General features: G+C 31.0%; 1 long non-coding RNA gene across 1 annotated transcript; it reads left to right on the plus strand.

Moving 5' to 3' along the window:
* The first annotated feature begins 4,391 nt into the window (after window positions 1-4,391).
* On the plus strand, window positions 4,392-7,200 carry LOC124900033. The gene is made up of 2 exons (XR_007057618.1): window positions 4,392-5,050; window positions 6,727-7,200. It is a non-coding gene; the product is annotated as an uncharacterized LOC124900033 (long non-coding RNA).
* Window positions 7,201-22,302: the final 15,102 nt, after the last annotated feature.

Raw genomic sequence — 22,302 nt, forward strand, 5'->3', positions numbered from 1 at the left:
AATGTATGATGTAACAGCTAATCCTATATTTAAGGTAAGAGAATCTTTAATTATTTTACAGTTTCTTAATTAACGGTAGTAATAAGTCAACATTAAGTCATTTATTGATAGAACATGTAACTGATATTTGAATTTTAAAAATTTTGTTGCACATAATTTTTTTTTCCCTGTGATTCACGATCTGAAAAGTCAAAAAACAACCATTTTCTTCTACACTCGTTCTTCAAAACTACTAAAATCTTCTTCTACATACGTTCTTCAATACTAGTAAAATCAATATGAATATCCCTGTTGTAATACCCAGGAAAATTTTTTGTTAAAATTTTGTGCGTAAACGTGTTGGGTTCTATCTTCTAGAATAAATTAAAAAATTTTCGTACGGAATGTCTTATATTAAACCCACCATTGCGTAGAGTATCGAATAAGCTTTCCAACAATATGTGGATCATCCAAAACGGACACCCGAGCGACGAGTTATGAACATTTCGATCGAACCGTGAATAGTAGTGAACCGTAAAACGTGCAGGAAAAAGTACTGAGGCCTGGAATATTTTTACTCCAAATTTAAACAATCATAACTCCTTGTACATAATGATCTGGGTAATCTACTATATATCAACGGAAATCTCTGTGAGTCCTCTTTCCAATGAAATTGGTTTCATCCAATTTGTCTATCGGAGCAAAAAGTTATGGTCGATCTACTTCAGCCTATCAAAAGTGAATTTTTAGGTCAACTTCAAACGATCATAAATCCTAGTACACAATGATCTGGGTGAGATAATACATATCAACGAAAAGATATGAGAGCCCTTTTTTTAATGAAATTAGTTTCATCTAATTTGGATATCGGAGTAAAACGTTATGGTTGATCTACTTCAAACTATCAAAACAGTCCACCAAAGGACAGATTCGATAATTATTTGATTTTTAGGGGCATTTTGGTCATCCCTCTTACCCAAAATCTGTCCAAACCCTATATTAAAGCCTATTAGAAACATTATATGTTATATTTTATCAAATTCCCTCAAAAAGAAAACCCTAAGCTCCTACATCTAACTTCAAGAACCTCCAAAGTTCACCATTAATTCTGCAAATTTATTCAAGATTCCAAGTTCCTAGTTCAAGAACTCCAAGAACCATCATTCAAAGGCACAATTAACATCTCAAAAACGAGTATCGATCTAAAGTTCATCATTCAAGGTATGTGGGGTTTTTCAATAAAAACTCTCTTTTGTTCTTGTGCCCAAAAGTAATTTTCTTTACAAAGGTATGATTTTTATTTGATTTTTACGAATTTGAAGCATGAACCAATATCTTATGATGATTATTATGATATATTGATGTTTATGATTTTGAAAGATGAATTTACATGTGTAGAGATATAAAGCATGAATCTTGAACGATATTTATCATGATTTTGATATTTGGGTCGTGAATCCCTATTGAAAATTGTGTTTTTTTTAGAAAGTGTGTGTTATAAGCACGTTGATGTTGAATATTTGAGATATTTTGAATAATTTGACCTTTTGATCTTAATGGAGTTGTTTTGAACTCGAGTGTGAAAGAAATCCACAACGTGGTTGATTTTGATAGATGGGAAGCATGATGGCTCCCGATGTATATTTATATATTACTGAAATTATTTTGTTGTGGATTGTCTTTAAAATGATCTGAGCTAAGTCCGGGAGAAGTCTTTAGCACCGAGTAGGAGGTATAAAGCGACCTTACTTCCCTAGAACTATATGCCCCCGTAGGAGTGAGCCTGAGGCTGATTTATATAGTGATCACTAGCTTGTGTGGATTTGATATCGATAGTCCTAATCCGATGGCAAGGATAGGACGGCTCTCCCCAATGTGAGTTGTATGTTGGACTCCATGTAGCTCACATGGTTTATGTCGGTTATAGGATCTCCCAGTGTGTGTGTGTTTCCTTGTGTCTATGGTGAATGGTGAAGTGATTTGAAAGTAGAATTGTGAAAGTTATTCTTTTGAAAGATTTAAATGATATTTACATTATGAGAATTGATATTCTTGATGAACTGAAGGTGATTGACAAATTATATGATGACTACATGTGTTATTGTACTTATTTCATCCTCTCATGATTATAATGATTTTCTTCGGGCTATGTGAGTCTTTCATACATCCTGCATATTTCTTATAAATATTTATGATGATGATGTTTATACAACTTCATACACCCCCATAAACTCGGTTTCTTTCTATGGTACTGACCCATATCTTCGGATGTGGGATGCATTTTCTCAGAATATAGGTTCAGGTGCTCAGTTCTAGGTTTGACAGTAATTCTTCAGGCATGTTGTTCTACATCCTCTGTTGTGGTGAGTCCTCATGTTCCGAGGACGTGATGTCTGATGTTGTTTTTACGGAATCGTTTACATTTGATAACTGAGTATGAGTCAGTTGGGGCATGTCTCAATGGCTCGCTGGTTTTATTGATTTTCTTAGAGGCTTGTCAGACTAGTATAGATATTGGGAGTTGACTAATAAGTCATATTTTGTTATCTTTCTGAAATTCTTTTATTCTTGGATGATGATTACTCTATTGATGTTTGAGGGTTATTTATGAAAACCCCGTTGATTCGTCTTGAACTGAATGAAAATGGCTCAAAGGGTTAGCTTAGGGCTACTCGTAGCCTCAAGCACCGTGTGACGCTCCGGGACCCATTTTTCGGGGCGTTACACCTATATTGTTGCAATATTTTGGAATTTGGGAGTCAGAAATTAATGATACGTCATACAAAAATGACGCAAGAGTAATTTCAGTAAATGCGGACGAGTCGGTCACAACCCCAGGACTTGCGGTTTCTTTCCAAGGAATCATGAAGAATATAATATGGTTTTCTATATGTGGATGCTTTGAATGATTTTGGTTATATAAATATTTTTTATTAGTTTTTGTTTAAATGTTGGAGCAAGTAATATATATATTTTTTTATTGATTATAGATGTTAATTTCTTAATCAATGATTTATATTAGTATAAAAATTTTATGCTTTTTCCCTATATCATAGTTCGTAACCATATAACTTGAAGTTAGAACATGATTATAAATGCACATTAACTATGTAACTTATCCTCTATAGGAGTAAGTAATTGTTGAAAGGCACAGTGTATTAAAATATTGTACATTAATAGTTAATGTGGAATAAATGTATGATATAGCATTATACATTTTTAAAATGTATGAGGTTAGAAATACAATAACGAAATTTAACTGAACTCATTTAAAAAAAAAATTTATATACAGTATCATTCTAATAAATTTATGAATGTATAATATGTTTTTATACAGTCAAATCAATGTATAATAAATGTGTGTCTTTCCAGTAAACGTTTGAATGTATAATAAGTTGTTATACATTCAAAGCAATGTATAGTGAAACTGTGTCATTCCAGTAGACTTACGAATGTATCATATTTGATTATACATTCGTATCAATGTATGATATAGCATCATACATTATAAATGTGCATGATATTAACAATTTCTGTATTTTTTTTTACAAGTAACAAACGTTTTACAACATGTATGCTAGTATGTAATACATACGTTTAAAACGTATTACTCTTTAGTTCAATGTAAGATTCACTTATAAGCAAAGGTACATAACAGGAAACATATTATGTGTTCAAAATATAATGTCAGATTAATTAGTAATATGTTGTTTTAATCATTAACAAATAAGTGAAAGGGAAATTCAATAAGTGAAAGGGAAAACCCCAATAAGTATTTTCTTTGGCTTTGACCTTTAGTTTCGTCCCCCATAGTTGGTCAAAAAGACAGCGTAATAAGCACCCACAACGCTTAACACCAACAAGTTCATAATTGACCCAATCCTTTAAGGGTCGTACGAAATCTGAATACATTCCAAGCCATCACTGTTCAAGATCTATACATAATAAATTCCTTCAACAAAAAATTCAAATTAAAAAAAAGAATTACGCAAAATAATAATCAATGGGTTTTTTCAATTTGATTTTTTTTTGTTATTGAGAGTGTTTATTTGATTAATTTGGGTTTAATTTTTTTTTTTTAAAAGAAAAAAGAATTGGATTTATAGATTCTGAGTAGAGAAAGTGGAATCCGTGGTTAAGGAGAAGTTGAATGATGAGGAAGAAGGGAAGGTAAAATTGGAATTACAACTGCTACTCATAATCATAGATGTCATACTAAATAAATAGAGAAAAAAAATAATAAGATTTTAGGAGAAAAATATGGAACATAACTTGGAGCAAAATATAGTTGTTTGGAATGTATAAGAAGAAAGAGAGAGAAAATAAAAAAGGTAGAAATTTAAGTAATTAATTTGAGATTTTTATAAATTTTTTTCAATATAGAATGTAATGTAATATGTATGTAATTTTTCCTTATCATAACAACTTCAACAGCTCCGACCCAACACAAGCAAAATGAACCGGCCTACACACTTACCTATTTTCCTTCCCCTTAACCTCAAAACAACCGACAACAGCAATACAACTCTCAACACAGCAATATGAACGTAGCAACAACCAAACAACGCTGTACACTCAGCCAACAACGGCGTACAAACGCAAACAGCGACCAACCCAACGAGTCAACAATCGTCCAAACTAGCCGTTTCTTTTTTTTACCCTTTTTGCCCTCATTGGACGCTATGTTCGTCTAAAAATCAGACGACTTTCCTCGCCCTCAGTCTTTGGTTCACCATTTTCGGTAACAAATTAATGTCCAACGTCTCTTTTGTTTTGTCCCACAGTGGATTTTAAAAGTTATCAAGAAAATCAATTCAATTTCAGTTTTCAAATCCGAAAAAACCTACTTCTTTCTCCTATAAATAGCTATTGTGTGGGTTAGAGGTGAGAGGAGGATTTTTTGGGGGGGAAATTGAGGATTTGGGAGGCGCGTGCTTCTAATCCTACATAATCCAAAAGGTTCTCGAAGAAACATACTCAAAAACTCAATTCCGATAAATTCGAATTGAAATTCCGGTGGTGAAAACTTATCGTGATAGGCTCATCGTCCTAGTTCGCTGCCCGGATAAAGGTAAACTTCCTCGTCCTCTCGTTTCGATGTGATTCTGGTTGCAATTTTTGTCATTGACATTGTCGTGTATTGGTCGTCGATATATTACTGTGGAATGGGGAAATTGACGTGGGATTTTTATCCTCGATGATTGACTATGTATTTTGGACTCTAAGGATTGATTTGATGGAATTGTAGTCAAATTAGAACAAAGTTGGTTAATGAATGTATATTTATGTGTTGTGTTTATTTGGGCTGTGCTGATATCGATTTCCCTGCTCTCTTGTGTAAAACCATGGGTCCCTAGCAATGAAATTGGGAAATCTTTCACGCTATAGCGTGTTTGAAGTCCTACTAAGTTAAAGAAGCACAGTAGTAGTATTACTATTATTATAGGAATGGTAGTTGCAATTTATGTATGTCTATGCCGCGTATGACGTCATTCTCACGTTGTTCACTAACTCTTATCTTTTAATTGATGCATGTGACACGAATTGCATATCTTATTGGGCCAAAGAGACCTCGATCTCGATGAGCCTTAAAGTCCAAAACTGGACTGATATACATGGGATATACACTTAGATACAGTTGATGTACACTGGAACGCAGCTGATAATGGCGTATATTAAAAGTGGAAGGGGGGGGCATACAAGGTTTATACACAGATATACAGTGCGTATACAAAAACGCAGCAGCAATAGGGCTGATATACAGTCGGTATACATCTGATATACACTTCTGAAAAATGGACCTAAAGTCCATAATTCAAAGCCCAAAAATGGGCAGCTTTAGTTATGGGTCAATTAAGGGCCAATTTCAATTCTTATATCTATTTTTGTAGTTCATATTGCTTATTTGTAGCTTGTATTGTTTATTTGTGCTAACTAATATTTGTAAATTAATTAATCTAGACAAATTCTTTAAAAGTGTTGTCATTTTTATTTTATCTTAGTTTCTTTCACTTAATTTATAATTTTGTCACCTAATTTATTTTGTCTAAAAATGATTTAAATCGGCTTCTTCGACTTTTGTTAGCAAGTCTTTAAAAATTAAGCACTTTATTTCAAAATGATATTTGACTTGTTCATGCAACTAAATAGTCTATTTGAATTAAAATAACTTTCTTTAAATTCAAGAAACTAAATTTTCTTATAAATTTCATCTTTTCTTAATTAATAAAGGGTTTTTAATTCAACACTCTCTTAACATTTACGAAGGTATTATCTATAATATGATCAACCTTTTCTATAATGATTAATAATAAGAAACTAATTCCATAATTCTCTTCTTTTATGAAATTAAAATTCATTTCCCTTTTATGTCCGAAAAACTACAACTTAGTTTAATTCAAACAGAATGTTTCTCTTTTGAATAAATAAATGTTATTTTTAAATGTTTAAATAAATAATTTAATATTTTCTTTATATAAAATCAAGTCTTTGCAAAAATTAGCCACTTTTTAAATTAGCCGAGTTAGTTCTTTTGGTAAACCGTTTAAACGGATGCTTCTAAGTGCCTTAAAAACCTTCTTAGGGTGTTATAATTGAACCTTTACCCAGAATTTCTAGTTTTAAAGGTTTATTTTTGTTTTTGAACCTTTGAAACTCTTTTAAAAAATTCTTGATTTTTTCTATAAAAATCAAGTGGCGACTCTGTAAATTTTCTTAAAATTATTTCTCAACTTTTTCTTGAAATAGTTTTAAAGAGGTCAAAATCATTTTCTCGCCAAATGAAGCCCAGAAGGGACAAAATAATGATCACTGAAGACAATCTAGTTGAAAATCCAAATGAATGGTGGTTTGATTCAGGAGCCACTAGACACCTTTGTGCGGACAAAAGAATTTTTACTATTTATGATATCGCTGTTCGCGAAGAAGTGATCTTCATTAAAAATAATGCAACAACAAAGGTTGAAGGAAGTGAAAGAATATTTCTAAAGATGATTTGTGATAAGGTTGTTGACTTTCAACATTGTTCTTCATGTTCCTACTATTAGAAAGAACTTAGTGTTGACAACACTTCTCATTAAAATAAGTTTAAGTTTGTGTTTGTTTTAGAAAAAGTTGTAATGAGCAAGAATGAAATGTATGTAGAAAAAGTCTACCTCAATGGGGGCCTTTCAAACTTGATGTAATGACTGTTACAATGAAGAAAGCCGAGACTTCTTTTTACTTGCTAGAGTTAAATGATTTGTGACATAATTGTTTAGGACATATCAATTACAAAACTTTGTGAACACTATTAGTTTGAAAGTATTGCCTAACTTTGAGCGCACTAAATCAAAGTGTCAAATATGTGTGGAATCTAAGTATGCTAAGCATCTATTCAAGTCTATCCAAACAAATTCCAATTCCTTAGACTTAATCCGCCCCGAATTTGTGATATGAAGTCAACCCCATCTCGTGAAAAAAAAAAAGAATTTCATAATGTTTATTGATGATTTCGCTCGATGTTGTTATGTTTATTTGCTAAATGGTAAGGGTGGAGAAATAAACGTATTTAGGTAATATAAAATTGAAGTTGAAAATCAGTTGAACAAAAAGATCAAAATGATTAGTGATAGGGACAGAGAGTATGGATCTCCTTTTACGGAGACAAGTTTGAAAAATAGAATTGTCCATTAAACTACTTGCCTCGTATTTACCTCAATGAATAGAATTGCGGAAATAAAAAACTGAACATTGATGGAAGTGATGAATATCTTACTCATAAGTTCAGATTTACAACAAAACTTGTGGGGGAAAGATATTCTTACAGCAAATTGAACACTCAATAGAATGTCCCATAGCAAGACACAACCCATTGGATATTTAAACTGTGAAATAAGAAAAGTCAACTTGAAATATTTCAAAGAGTGGTGATGTCTAGCAAAATTTCAAGTTCATATACCTAAAAGGGTAAAAATAGGACCAAACACCATGAACTGGATTTTCATCGAATATGCCACTAGTAGTAAAGCATGTCGATTTTTGATTCATAAATTCAAACATCCGAATATTTATGAAAATATGGTAATTGAATCAGATAATGCTAAGTTCTTTGAATACATTTATCTGCATAAACCTAGACATGAGCTGTCCATGGAGGGTCTAAACGACCTCGAAATAAACTAAAGAAAAATGTACTTAATGCTGAGAATTCAAGATGTAGTAAACGTCAAAGAAGGTTGACTTTCTTCATTTCAGATTTTCTAACATTTCTTCTTAAAAATGAGCCTCAAACATTTAAAGAAGCAACGTCATCTTGAAAATCATCCTCTTAAAAAAAGGCGATCAATAGCGAGATTAATTAAATCATGAGCAACCATACTTCAGAGTTGGTTAATCTTCCTCCAGAAAATAAACTTTTAGATTCTAAATGAATCTTCAAAAGGAAAATAAAGGCTGATGGTACTATTGACATATACAAGGAAGGACTTGTTGCGAAAAGACTTTAGACAAAAAGAATTCCTTGATTAATTGGACACATACTTGCTAGTAACAAGGATAATGTCCATTCAGATGTTGGTTGCTTTAGTGATGATATATAATTTTGAAATCCATCAAACGAATATGAAAACAACTTTCTTGAAGAGAATTGGAGAAAGAAATTTACATGGAATAACTCGTGGGTTTTGTGATTCCTAGTGAAAAAAGAAAAGTGTGCAGACTTGCTAAGTAACTTTATGGACTAAAACAAACACCCAAACAGTGGCATGTAAAGTTTGACCAAACCATATTGGCAAACGTCTTCAAGATAAATAAATGTGATAAATGTGTTTAAATTAAAGACATTCCAAATCACGAAGTCATTATTTATTTGTATGTCGATGATATGTTGATCATCTACACACATTTCTGACATAAATGATATGAAATGGATACTTGAGGGCAATTTTGATATAAAAGACTTAGGAGTTGCTGATGTGATCTTAGGAATAAAAATTCATAGAACTCCAAACATTGACACAGTTTCATTACATTAAAAAGGTACTTGTCAAGTTTAGGTATTTGAATTTCAATATTGCTAAAACTCTATTAAGCTTTGCAATTCAAAAGAATGAAGGTAAAAGTGACCCACAATTGAACTATGCAAGAGTGTTCAAAAGTTTGATATATATCATGAATTGTACATGACTAAACATAGTATGCGCTATTAGTAAATTGAGTTGATACACGAGTAATACTAATCAAACTCATTGGATGATAATGAAAAGAGTTTTTGGGTATCTAAAACATACCCAAGACTATGATTTGTATTATAACAAATATCCAGCAGTAATTGAAGGATATAGTGATGCAAATTGGATCACCAGATCGAGTGAAGTAAAATTCACGAGTGGATATGTATTTACTTTAGGTGGAGGAAAAATCTTTTGGGAATCATCCAAATAGACATTTCTTGCCCGCTCTATAATGAAATATAAATTTATCGTATTAGATAAAGCTGGTGAAGAAGCTGAACGACTTTGAAATTTATTGAAAGGTATTCCTTATTGGCCCAAATCTTTGACACCAGTATGCATACACTGTGATATTCAAACAACAATAGGTAGGTCAAGAAGCATGATATATAATGATAAATCTCGTCATATAAGATAAAAATATAATATTATTAGAGAACTACTTTCTAGTGGAATTATCATGATTGGCTATGTGGGGTCAAAGGACAATGTATCAGATCCACTTATAAAAGGCCTAATTAGAGAGTAAGCTGAAAGATCATTGAAAAAAATGGATTTTCGGCCTAGTATAAGTCATCATGATGGTAATTTTACCTAGCAAACTGGAAATCCCAAGAGCTAGATTCAAGGAAATCAAATAAAATTGTGACTGATGGTTCAACATTGTCAATATACTCAACCCATTCTCATGATGACGAAAACATTCAGGAAAAAAGAATAAGGCCCATGGTTTGAAACTTTTTAATGGTTTTTAAGTTTGGATGGTTTGATCAAATAATTTGATCTATAGGAGTAAATGTTTATGAATCACCTATGTGAGGTTGAAGTAGAAGCCACTTCAAGGAAAATGATTCAAAAGGCATATTCTTTAAGCTCTCATGAAACCAGGTCATGTTCATGGCTGAAATAATCAAAGCCGTGAGAACCATAGATGGTAAAAGGCTAGTTGTATAACTTGTGTTGTCTAGGTATATATTAAAGCTCAACGGCTCAAATATATCATATTTACCACTTGACCGAGTGTATCCGATACAAGTTCACTACGAAAAGTTCAAAGGAAAATCTACTTATCCAGATGCAATTAGTCTTTACTTGTAGATCACACTTATCCGTAATTTTTTTATAAAATAGTCATTCTTCATTCATGTGGGGATTGTTAAGTTTTTAAGAGGTCTGAACGGAAAATAAATAAGTGTTTTTTTTAAAAGACACCAAGAGAAATGATGCAATTTGAATGGACACTTTTTTTAGTTTGGATGGTTATGACCTTTTCAATAGGTTGTGACTTTTTTGAAGAGTTGCACCTTTACGAAGAGCTGCACCTTTCTGAATCATTGTTTCTCTTCATGAAGCAACACCTTAATGGATATAAATACCTAAAATTTTTATCAGGTACAGACATGAAATTTTAAAGTAAAAGCACTCATGTTTCTTAAAAAACTCCAGTTTGCTTTGCTACCATTGAGTGCGTTCGTAGCTCGCAGAGTTTGAGGTATCGCTATTCTGTCAAAGTAATTCATTTTATCCTAGAAGGATATATTGCATAACCTTGGGTACTTGAGGGGAATAATTTCTTTAAGTACACACCGTGAATTCGGTGGACTTGAATCTTCTAATCTTCATCTTTTTCTAAACGTTTGATTTTGCTAATTTTTAGAAAATAGTTTGAGCTTCATTTTGATGATGTTCATTAGTTGGGTTGAACTTATTGTTGAAGTTCAAAGTTGTGAATACAGGGTTACAACATCATTTGATTGTTCATATGATTATTTTGAACATGTGTTTGAAGTCCTTGTTGTGAAATATAGATTTTACTAAACTCTAAAAACAACACTCTTATGAATTTATGGTAAGAATATGGTCATAAGTTTCTTATAACTTCTACCATTATTCTACCTCATTACTTTTATAACACTTGTAGCCTCTATTTCATTTATCTTCCCACAACTTCTTCCTATTCATTGCAAGAAAGATTCATCACCTTTAAATAGTGATTTTTCTTTTCTCTGTGTTGTAAGAAGAAAAGAAATGAGTTGTAGTATATTGTGAGATATGAGGAAAAGATAAAAAGTGTGAGAAAATATTATTATGTGTAGTAGTGAAGAGAGAGTGGAGACATAAAAAATATTTTAAGTCTTTAACTATATTCACTATACAATAGAGAGTAATTATATTAGTGAAAAAGAGAGTCGATACAAAGAAAATATTTTAAGTCTTTAACTATATTCACTATACAAAGAGAGTTTAACATGTTGAAGGAAGGTGTTATTGTGGTAGAAATTTGAACTCTTCAACTAGTTCAAAGTTGTTTGAGTTGTACATCGTGATTGGTTGTTGTATCCTGGAGTGGCAAGTCAAGAATTGATACTACTTGATCGGTGTAGATTATGCCAAGTTTGCTTGAATCTCCTTAAAGAGAGGGAGATATCCACACTCAGCTGCAATTATTATAGTTTGTGCTATATTACACCAATAGTTTTAGTTAAAGACAACTTAAGCAAGTTTACTTCTTTGAAGAGAAACAAATAGCAAAACAAACGAAAGAGCATGCTTGTAGATCGAAAGAATTTGAAAAGTTATACTTCCTCCCTTTTATTTTATGCTAATCTTTTTTTAGTTTGTCTTAAGAAAACGTGATATTATCATAATTAGTATTTTCTTTGTTTAAAAAAGAATGACCTGCTTTCCTTTTTGGTATGTTTAAAAAAGAATGACTCTTTCCTTTTATACCAACACTTTAATTTCAACTTTCCACAAGGCATGTTTAAGAACACGAAGATTTAATGACAGTTTGGTACATTTGACAAAACTTTAATTTAGGACCACAAGATTCAAAAGTCTTCTTTATTTTTTTAAATTTCGTGTCAAGTCAAAACAGATCATTCTTTTGAAACGAAGAAACAGTTTAACTTTAAAATTTCTTTTTTACCTTATTGAAATGATTTTCAACAACACAAATTTCTAAGAATTGTTTTGAACCACAAGTTTTAAAACCCTTCATTTTTTCTTAAACTCCATGCCAAGTCAAATGGCGCCACACAAAATTAGATGGAGTGAGTAATATTTTTTGAAGAATATACACTTATTTACTGTTAGTGGCATAAAACATACTCTCTTTGTTCCTAAATACTTGTCATTCTTATTAAAAATAATATTTTATAATACTTATTTTTTCAAGACATAATTATTTATTTGTTTTTGCCTTTATCCTTAGTTATAAATATGAAGAGATATTAATAACAAAAGAGAGAAGTATAGAATAGAGAAGAGTATGAATAACGATAATTTATCCAAATTATCCTTTAGTTAATGTTTTTTCTTAAGGAATGTGCAACTAAAAATATGATAAGTATTTAGGAATGGAAGAAAAAACTCACAAATAACATCTTTTTTGTTATACACAAAATCACCTTATTGGTTTAGGAAAACATCATTTATTACAGAAAATAATATTTGCATACCATTTTTTTTACAATAGTAACGACCTTTGTCATAGTTATGTATAAGGATCTCGTTTAAAACTTCATAATTCTTCCCAAAATAATTTATTTTTCTAAAATTCATTTTGGGAAAAGAGAGAGGAAATTTTGGACAAAAATCATCGGTTAATCATCGTTTTTCTTCATTAAGGTAGGAATTTCATCCTTGTTAACTAGTAAATCAATAATCTAGCCTTAGAATTGCTAATTTGCACAGTTTGAGGAGAGTTTAGAGCTGATTTTTATTTGTTTTCTGGTTCATGGGATTAAATTGAGCATAATATCAATAATTTTTGATTAATTATTATTAATTTGCCCTTGCACGTCATTAATTCACTAAATTATCCATTAAATTGAAAGTTTTAGGTGAAATAAGGTAGAAAATCCCAAGAACAAAGAGGGATGGTCATGAACTTAGCCTTAGAGGTTAGGTGTGAGTTATAATCCCCAACATAGTAGGTCATTTCATTAATTAAGTGTTTGTATATATACTTTCCAGATTGAAATCCCCAACGCATAAATTGCATGGAAAAGCAAGGCCCCGACTTAGTGGAGTTGTGCAAGCTTGGTTCAAGTAGTTAATGGTACAACAGTTTAATCTAGTTTGTACCATATGTGCATGTTAAATACTTTTTAGTATGGCTTGTTAGTGCATGTTGTTTGGTCAATTCAATGAATTCACCTTTTTGTATGCTTTTAACCTACCTTATGCATTTGAATACTCTCTCCACTTATTGGTGGAATATGGCCGGTGGAAGTCCCACGAGTCATAAACTTATTTTTTTGTTCAAACAGGAGAAGTACGCCATGCTAATGTGACTTGGATGATCCACATCTCAGGATCAGGTGCCAATAAGTGGATTGAACTATCCATATGGTTGAGAGCCCTACTTGTTCTGGGGTATTGGTACATGAACGGAATTTATCCATTGCAGGTCATGACTAGAGGGTGGTTATGATACCCATAGCGTGTATGTACAAGGTTCAGATGAGTTTGAGCGGTTCCATGAGTGAACCATAAAATATATTTATCTGTTTGATTCTTGCGCAATGTATTTTGACTTGGCTTGACTTTGTGGTAAATGGATTGAATTGTTGCTCGTAATCCTAAACTGCTTAATTGATACTTGTTATGCTAGGTGTAGGTTAGAGTGAGAACATTAACTTGTTGTACTACATTTTGGTTAAATATTTATATTCTTATCTTAGATTGGTCAAATGATCCTACCAGTACATTGTTGTTCTTGTATGCTGACACTACACCTGCTCTTACTTTTATTAAGTGCAGTGCCTATTTCAGCAGTTCTTGAAAGACCTTAATTGTAATTCTTGCTTGTGATTCATATTTCAAGGGTGAGCAACTTATTCGGGCTACCAAAAAATCTTTCCTTTATGTCATGGTCCTTTGTTTGGACATTATTTGCCTTTCTTTAGCTTTTGGAGTTGCATTCCCTTTTTGATATTCTTAGTATGTTTTGATATTTTTAGTATGTTTTGATAGATTGATTTTCGAATTTTAGGAGTGTTTTCATTTTAATATTTATTTTTGCTTTTCCTTAAGTTGTTAGATTGATTGATTCTTAACACTATTAATGAGATAGTTTCTTCTGCTTTCTCTAGGTGCTGGCTAATGCTTTCGGAGTTACTGGATCTCCCACTAGAAATAGGATAGGTGCTAATCACGTTCCATTGGATCGTGACAATAATAGCACCCTCCGCAGTCTAATTAAAGATCATAACTGATAAGTTGAATAACATGAAAACTAAAATTCATAAGTATGAATAGCAAAAGAAATAAAACTGTTGTTTTTCCAAAACTAATTGAATACAAAATTTATTATAAAATTTATATTTGTAAATAAAAAACATATAACACGATAATAATATTTTTTTTCATTAACAACAATAATTTTAGTGGTCATAGTTTATGTCTAAAGCTATAAAATTAAAAAAAGAGTGAATTGAAAACATACTTGTGTAAGCATTTAGAGCTCTGATACCATAAAATAAATAACAAATTAATTTTATAAAAGTCTCAAAAAAAATGACTTAATCTCGAAATATTTTTAAAATAATATGTTCAATTAGATAACTATGAAACAATTCAAAATTAATTATATTATACTATAAAGATAATTTATTAAATTTAAATAGTAAAAAAAGAGGGAAGAGAGATATTAAAAAATAGTAGCTTTCTACTATCAAAGATGTCTATTTTTTTTAAAGTGTAGGATAATATAGACCTTAAACATTGGAGTAGTAAGTATGCTACAGTAGTAGTGCCCTCACATGGACATCCACTAGATTTATTTATAGGGTCGACTTTTTGATAAAATTTTTGAAACATGTACTTCATCTCCCCCCTCCCCTTTTAATTTTTAGAGACCCATATACAATGCTTTTTATCAAAAGAAATAATAATATAACTATTAATATTCACCAAATCAAAAACTCTGATTGTGATTTGATTGATTTGAAAAAAATTGTGTAGAGGCTCATTTGTATCACATAGTAGTGCTTAACATGTTTTTTTTTAAAAAAAGGCACAATTCTTATTCATCTGAAAAGAAAAAAATACTTTTAATAAATTTAATTTAATTAAGTATTGAAAAAGGCAAAGTAAAAGTGTACAAGTAAAAATATATGGAAGGAAGGACAAAAATAATTACAACTATTTTTTAAAATTTTTTCAATTAGAACGAGATCTTTCATTTTCTTTTCTTGAATTATGAAAATGACGTATATATTCATTCATCTCTATTTGTTTACCTTTAATTCTTATACAATTAAAGCTTCAATTGTTTAAGAGATTTTTTTTAATATTATTATTGATCTATTTTTTTGAATATTAAAATTACTGGTAGTTTATGAGGATTAAAGTTATTATTTTTAGATCAAGCAGTTAAATCAGATTTTATAATCTTAATTTTTTAATTTTTATTTTTTAGCTTAATTTTTTAATTTTTTTATATATTCTGTTATATATATATATATATATATATATTGTTATTTATTGGATATTTTACTTATTTTTGAGTTTTTAATTAAATAGATATAAATTATTCTTTTCCTATTTATTGAAATTTAAATATGTCAAATACAAAATATGAATGCAGTGCTTTAAATCTTAAAAATAAAAAGACTTTGATAGAATCTCAAAAAGAAACTCTAGATAAATTTTTGATAAATAGTAAAAAAATAAAATTAGAAAATATAGATAAATTTTTAATAAATAATTAAAAAATAAAATTAAAAAATATAGGAGACTATTCTCGAGATGAGCAAGTTATTAATTCAGTTAAATTAGATGATAGGAGTAATACTATTCAGGAAGAGAAGGAAAAAAAAGAGAAAGAAAAATTAAGAATTTAATGAACCAAATAACTATATTTCTTAAAATATATATGATCCTAGTCAGTCGTACAAAGTTAAAAGACTTCTTAGTAGAAAAGGGATCGATCAAAATTGTTGTGACAAATTTTTCAAATGATAAAGTATCAAAGATATTTTTTTGATGCCCATTATTTTCAAATTTTAGCAAATGAAAAAAAGTATAAAAGAAAATTATTAATTTATTCTAAAGATTCAGATAAAGTATTTTATTTCTGTTGTAAGTTGTTTGATACAAAATCTATTAGTAATAGTAAACTAGCAAGTGAAGTAGAGATTGGAGAAATCTTAATGTTAAGCTTAAAGCTCATGAAATATCAAATGAACATGTTATTAATATGGGTGCATGGATTAATTTAGAAATAATATTAGAGAAAAAGAAAACAATCGATAAAGATGTTCAAGATCAAATCAATAGGGATAGGAACACAAAAAATGTATTATTAGAAACTGTTGCTATGATAAAAACCCTTGGAAAAAATAATTTGACATTTAGGAGAAACACTAAGAAGATTTATCAAGAGAATACAAAATATTCCTAAAACTAATTGAAATGATTGTTGAATTTGATCCAATTTGATAAATCAAACGTGATGAAATTCATAATTATTACTTAGGATATAATATACAAAATAAGTTAATAAATATTTTGATCAATGAAATTAAAAATAAAATTATTACAAAAGTTATAGAAATAAAGTATTTTTCAATTATACTTGATTGCACTCTGAATACTAGTCATCAAGAACAAATGTCTTTCATATTGAAAAGTGTGGATATTTCAGCAACTGCAATAAAAATTATTGAATATTTTTTAGAATTTCTAAAAAAGGATGATCTAAAAAAGTTTTTTTGAAGTTATTGTAGATGAAATTAAATATATTGAACTTGACATTAGTAATTTAAGAGGACAAAAATATGATAATGGATCCAAATATGAAGAAAAAATATCAAGAAGTTCAACAACGACTTTTAGATGTAAATCCTAGATCATTTTGTACTCTACATGGTTGACATAATCTAAATTTTGTACTTTGTGATGTTAATTCTTTCACAAAAAATATTTCATAATTTGGAATTGGTACAATGTATATACAGGCTATTGTTTTCTTCTAGACAGAAAGTTTTAGAAGATAGTGTACCCGACCTAACTCTTAAATCATTGTCACAAACACGATAAAAAGTCGTATTGAAAGCGTTAAGGTCGTAAGATCGTAAGATGTCAAACTCCACAAATAAGAAATGCTTTACTGAAATTGACAGAAGTTAATGAGGATTCAGAAACTAAAAGTGAAGTTAGTTGCTTAGCAGCATATGAGTTTGAAAATTTTGAATTTTTATTAGGTATGACTATTTGACATAACATTTTATTTTTGATTAATTCAGTTAGCAAATCCCTGCAATCAAAGATATGCATATTGATATTGCTATAGATCAATTCAGGTATTTTTTTTTTTTTAAATACAGAGAGCGAATTTGTAAGTGCTATAATTTTTGTAAGAAAAATTGCATTTGAGATGAATATAGAATCTGAATTTTTCACTAAACGTATAATAATGAAATCACAAAGTCTTTCGAAGAACTTTTTAGAGTTGATTACTTCTCATATATAGTAGACTAAGCTATTGTGTGTCTTCAAAATTGATTTGAACAAGCATATGAAATATTTTTGAATTGCTATTGCAGTAAAAAATTGAGATCACTACATAATGAGAATTTATAAAAACATTGTCTTAACCTTGAATGTTCTTTAAAATATAATAATTATTTTGATATTGGTGGTTTAGAATTAGTTTTCTTGCTAAAAGTGTTAAGAGCTGGTACAAGTAAATGATAATACTTTAATTGATACACTCAATCAAATAAAAAGATTTGATTCTTTTCCAAATATCTATATTGTCTATAGTATGATGTTAACTGTTCTTGTAACAATTGCCTTAATAGAAAGAAGTTTTTTAAAACTAAAAGGAGAAAATACCCAATTACCCCCTGAACTATACCCAAAAAGGCTATGACATACCTCAACTTAAAGGGGGTCCTATTACCCCCCTGAACTAATTAAAAGTGTAATTTTAACACCCTTAGTGCCTATGTGGTGCCTACATGGCACACACGTGTGCCTACATAGACACTTCAGTGTGTTGTGCCACGTATGTGCCACATAGGCACTAAGGGTGTCAAAATTATACTTTTAATAAGTTCAGGGGTAATAGGACCCCTTTTAAGTTGAGGTGTGTCATAACCTTTTTAGGTATAGTTCAGGGGGTTAATTGGGTATTATCTCAAACTAAAATTGATAAAATCTTACTTGAGATCAACAATATCTCAAGAGGGATTGAGAGGATTAGGTATATTATCAATTGAAAAAGAACTATTAGAAGAAATTGATTATAAGACGATTATTCATAACGTTGCATCTCAAAAGGTTAGAAAAATAAATTTTAAACAAAAACTATATATTATATAATTTTCTTCTTGAAAACAAATATATCAAGGCTTCTTATCAAAGTTTGGCTTTAGACCCCGAATAATGTTGAGCCGCACCCGTTTATTTACAACACACGTATTTTTTTATATATCTCATAATTATACAACTTATGACACCCTGTCACATGACTTAGTGATGTCTAAGATTTGGGAGAACTTTTGCCGTGATTATTATATCATGTGCTAATATTATTATTCTTTCTGAAAAGTTCTCTGTTATCTGGTGTAAAAACCTATAAACTACTACCTCCGTTTTATTTTATGTACCGCCATTTAACAGGATATGGAGTTTAAAAAATAAGTGATGACTTTGTAAAATTTATAAAATTATCCCTCTTAAAGTTATTTTAATGTTTACTTTTTAGATGTCTTTTCTTAATAAATGGGACCCATTAAGGATAAAATGGGAATAATATCATTAAATAGTTACCAAATAAGGTAAGATGACATTTTTTGGGGGACGGAGCAAAAAGAAAATGACGACACATAAAAGGAGACGGAGAGAGTATTTTTTCTTTAAAAATATATATACTAGTTTTGTGTCAAATATATAGAATTAATCTATATAATATGAAATAGTGGTATATTATGCTCCCGTCATAGATTTTGAAGTTGAAACTGGCTGTTTGAGGACTTGAAAATATTTGAAGATCAAGTTTACAAAATTTAACCAAATTTGGTGGTCAAGAGATTAGAAAATAAAATTTCAAATTTATGGTCAAACACTACTATGTTTGATTTATTTTATTTATGTGGTGGCTGTCACGACCAAAATTTGGGATCGTGATGACACCTATTCAATCCTCCATGATAAATAAGCTAAGAACTCAATTTCAAATACAACATTTCCAACGTATAAAAGCAAAAGAAAATAAGGACATAATAATCACCGAATAATCCCAAACGTAGATTACAAACTAGTAGTTAAACTTAGATAATTCCAGGTGTGGTAGTTACATATATAAGCCACTAAATTAAGAAATCAAAGAAAAGTTTGAGTACCTCAATATTGCGAAAAATACATAAAGATAAGAGTAATGCCCTGCAAAATCCTCTTCCAGTCTGAGCCTTAGAGCGTATTTGGTAAAGCAAAAAATCTGAGTCTAAATATTTCAGAAATATCTTGCCAAGTATGAAATACTTTAAATCGTGTGGGAATCTATTTGAGCATGAATTAAGATCATAGAGATCCCCTAACTCAAGGACGAGTTAAAATCTTTCCTATCGTTCAAGTTTTAGTAAGCGTCAAAACGTTGCTCAACTTCAATTGACCATAGATCCTTGTATATATCGAATTAGAGGACCTACTATATATCAAATAAAATCTCTTTAAATTATCTTTCCAACGATACTAATTTCGTCAAAAACCGATATCAAAGCAAAGAGTTATGCCCATTTTACTCCAGTATGTCTGGCTGAAAAATTGGTGACGATAATTGTGACAAGCCGTCACGCCCGTGACGACCTATCACCAATGTCGACAGACCTGGGCAGATCTCTGACCCTGGTGACAACATTTTGTGACAATCCCTCACGCCCATGATGGCCTATCACCAATGTCGTCAACCTTAACCAGAAACTCAAAATTTCACCCTTTTGTGATGACAATTCGTGATGGCCTATCACCAACTTGACGGCTTATCACGGATGTTGTTAACTATTTTTTTCAGCAATTTAAGTACGTTTTTGCAAGGGTATTTTGGTCTTTTCCTACCTTTTGGAGGTCTCTATAAATATGAGAAACCCCATTCAAACCCTAATTTCTCCATCTTCTCTCTCAATTCTCTTAAGAAGATATAACTAGGGTTTCATTCAAGAACCCTAATCTTCCAAAAATTCATCCATAATTGTTCAAGATTTCTTCAAGAATCAAGTTCCTCATAGTGTGGGATTTGAGAATTATTTATTACATGTGCGGATAGAGTCTCAAGCATTAGAATTCATCCAATTTCAAAGATTAAGGTATGTAGATGTTGATTCTTGGGTCCCTTTCATCCAAGAAGATCAAGAACCCTTTTCAAAACTCAAATATTTTTATGTTTATGAGTTGTTAATGATTTGTGTGAGTTGAAATTGATGTTACATGTGTTTTTGAGTTTTGATTCATGTTTGTTTACAAGATTCATGAGCCTTGACCCTAGTAGATGGAATCCATGTGATATTTGTGATGAATCTTCCTTATGTTGCTTTCTATGTGATGTGTTCATATCAAATAGGTGTAGAAATAGTTGAATAAGCGAAGCACGTTCCCCCTAGGTTTGATAAAGAGCTTAGGTGAAGCATAAGGGCCATTGTAGCATGTTGAAGATGAAACCCCAAATTATGAGTTAATTTATGCATGCCTAGTGTTTGATAAAGTGCCCAAGTGAATGAATTATTCCATGGTAGTAGGAAATTCCCATATAAGTGTGAATCCGTGCATGTTTAGTGTTTTTTGAAAGACCTTAGTTAATAAGTGGAGATGTGATAGTAGTAAATTCCACAATTATGTGCTCTTGATATATGCCAAGTTTTTAATAAATGCCAAGTGGTTAGCAAGTAAGTTATGACATGATAGTGTGAAGTTTCCTCAAGCCATGTGATACCCAAACACATGTCAAGATTGATATAGGTATGAAATAGTAGAGGTAAAACCTTGTTTAACGGAGTATAATCTAGTAGCATGTTTCCCCTACGTTATTATATGATTATGTTTCCGAGATGCTTAAAGTAACCCCTTGGCGACTGTGATGATGAATAAGATGTTTGTGATCGTTAAATGCTTGAGGTGATGTCTTGAATGATTATGATGATGCATGAATGATTGTGATGATATATGAATGATCGTGATGATGGATGAATGATTATGCTTTACTTTTATGTTATCGAGTCCTGGGGTATTTATACCCAACAATAGAGCTGTTGTCTAGAGCTCGTATCAGTTTATCGCTAATTTTAGTCAAGCTATGATTCTCAGAACTCAGTGAACTATAGAACTCTGTATCCTCGGACAAGTTCAAAACTTAAGAAAGCTCAATAATTTCAGTTATCTCTGTAATCTCTGTATCGCTAGTAATCTAGCCCCAATCCTGTAATCAGCTCAGATCTAATAGTATTCAAGTGATTCAATTCTAATCTCAGAAGCGATTCGAGTAATCTATTCCAGCTCTGTATCGTCTGTCAGATACCATGATTCGATACCTTTTTGGTCAGATACGAAACTAAGTAATCTTAGCATAACTCAGTCAAATCTTTTAAGAAACATGATCAATATCAGATTTGGTTCAGTTGTGTTTAGTTAAGATCTCATTTCAGAGTCTTTCAGTTGGGAGTAGAAACTAGCACCGAGCGAGGGAAAGGATGGTGGCTCCCCGTCAGAGAGGCCGAGTCGTTAGGAGCAATTCCTAAACTCCAGAACTACATAGTCAGTGCAGGATGAAGGAGTCCCCGTTATTAGAGGCTATCACCGTCAGAGAGGTTTGACTATTATATTGCCTCAGGCCGACTTCCTGTGAGGGTCATCCCGTCAGAGAGGCTTGACCAGAGAGGTCTTTACTTGTGGCACGGTATTGATACCCTTCCAGCTGGGGTTATAAATTGGACCCCACCTGTGGTATGTTGGGGCATGTCGGTTAAGTAACTTCCCACAGTTGTCTATCTCAGTGAGGAACTCAGATAGTTCCATTGATTCATGGACTATCCCATCAGATAGGCTTGGTCTCATATACAGATACTTATTATCATATCTATAGATCTCCCATCAGAGCGGCTTGATC

This window comes from Capsicum annuum, chromosome 7, assembly GCF_002878395.1.
Source record: "Capsicum annuum cultivar UCD-10X-F1 chromosome 7, UCD10Xv1.1, whole genome shotgun sequence".
Lineage (NCBI taxonomy): Eukaryota > Viridiplantae > Streptophyta > Magnoliopsida > Solanales > Solanaceae > Capsicum > Capsicum annuum.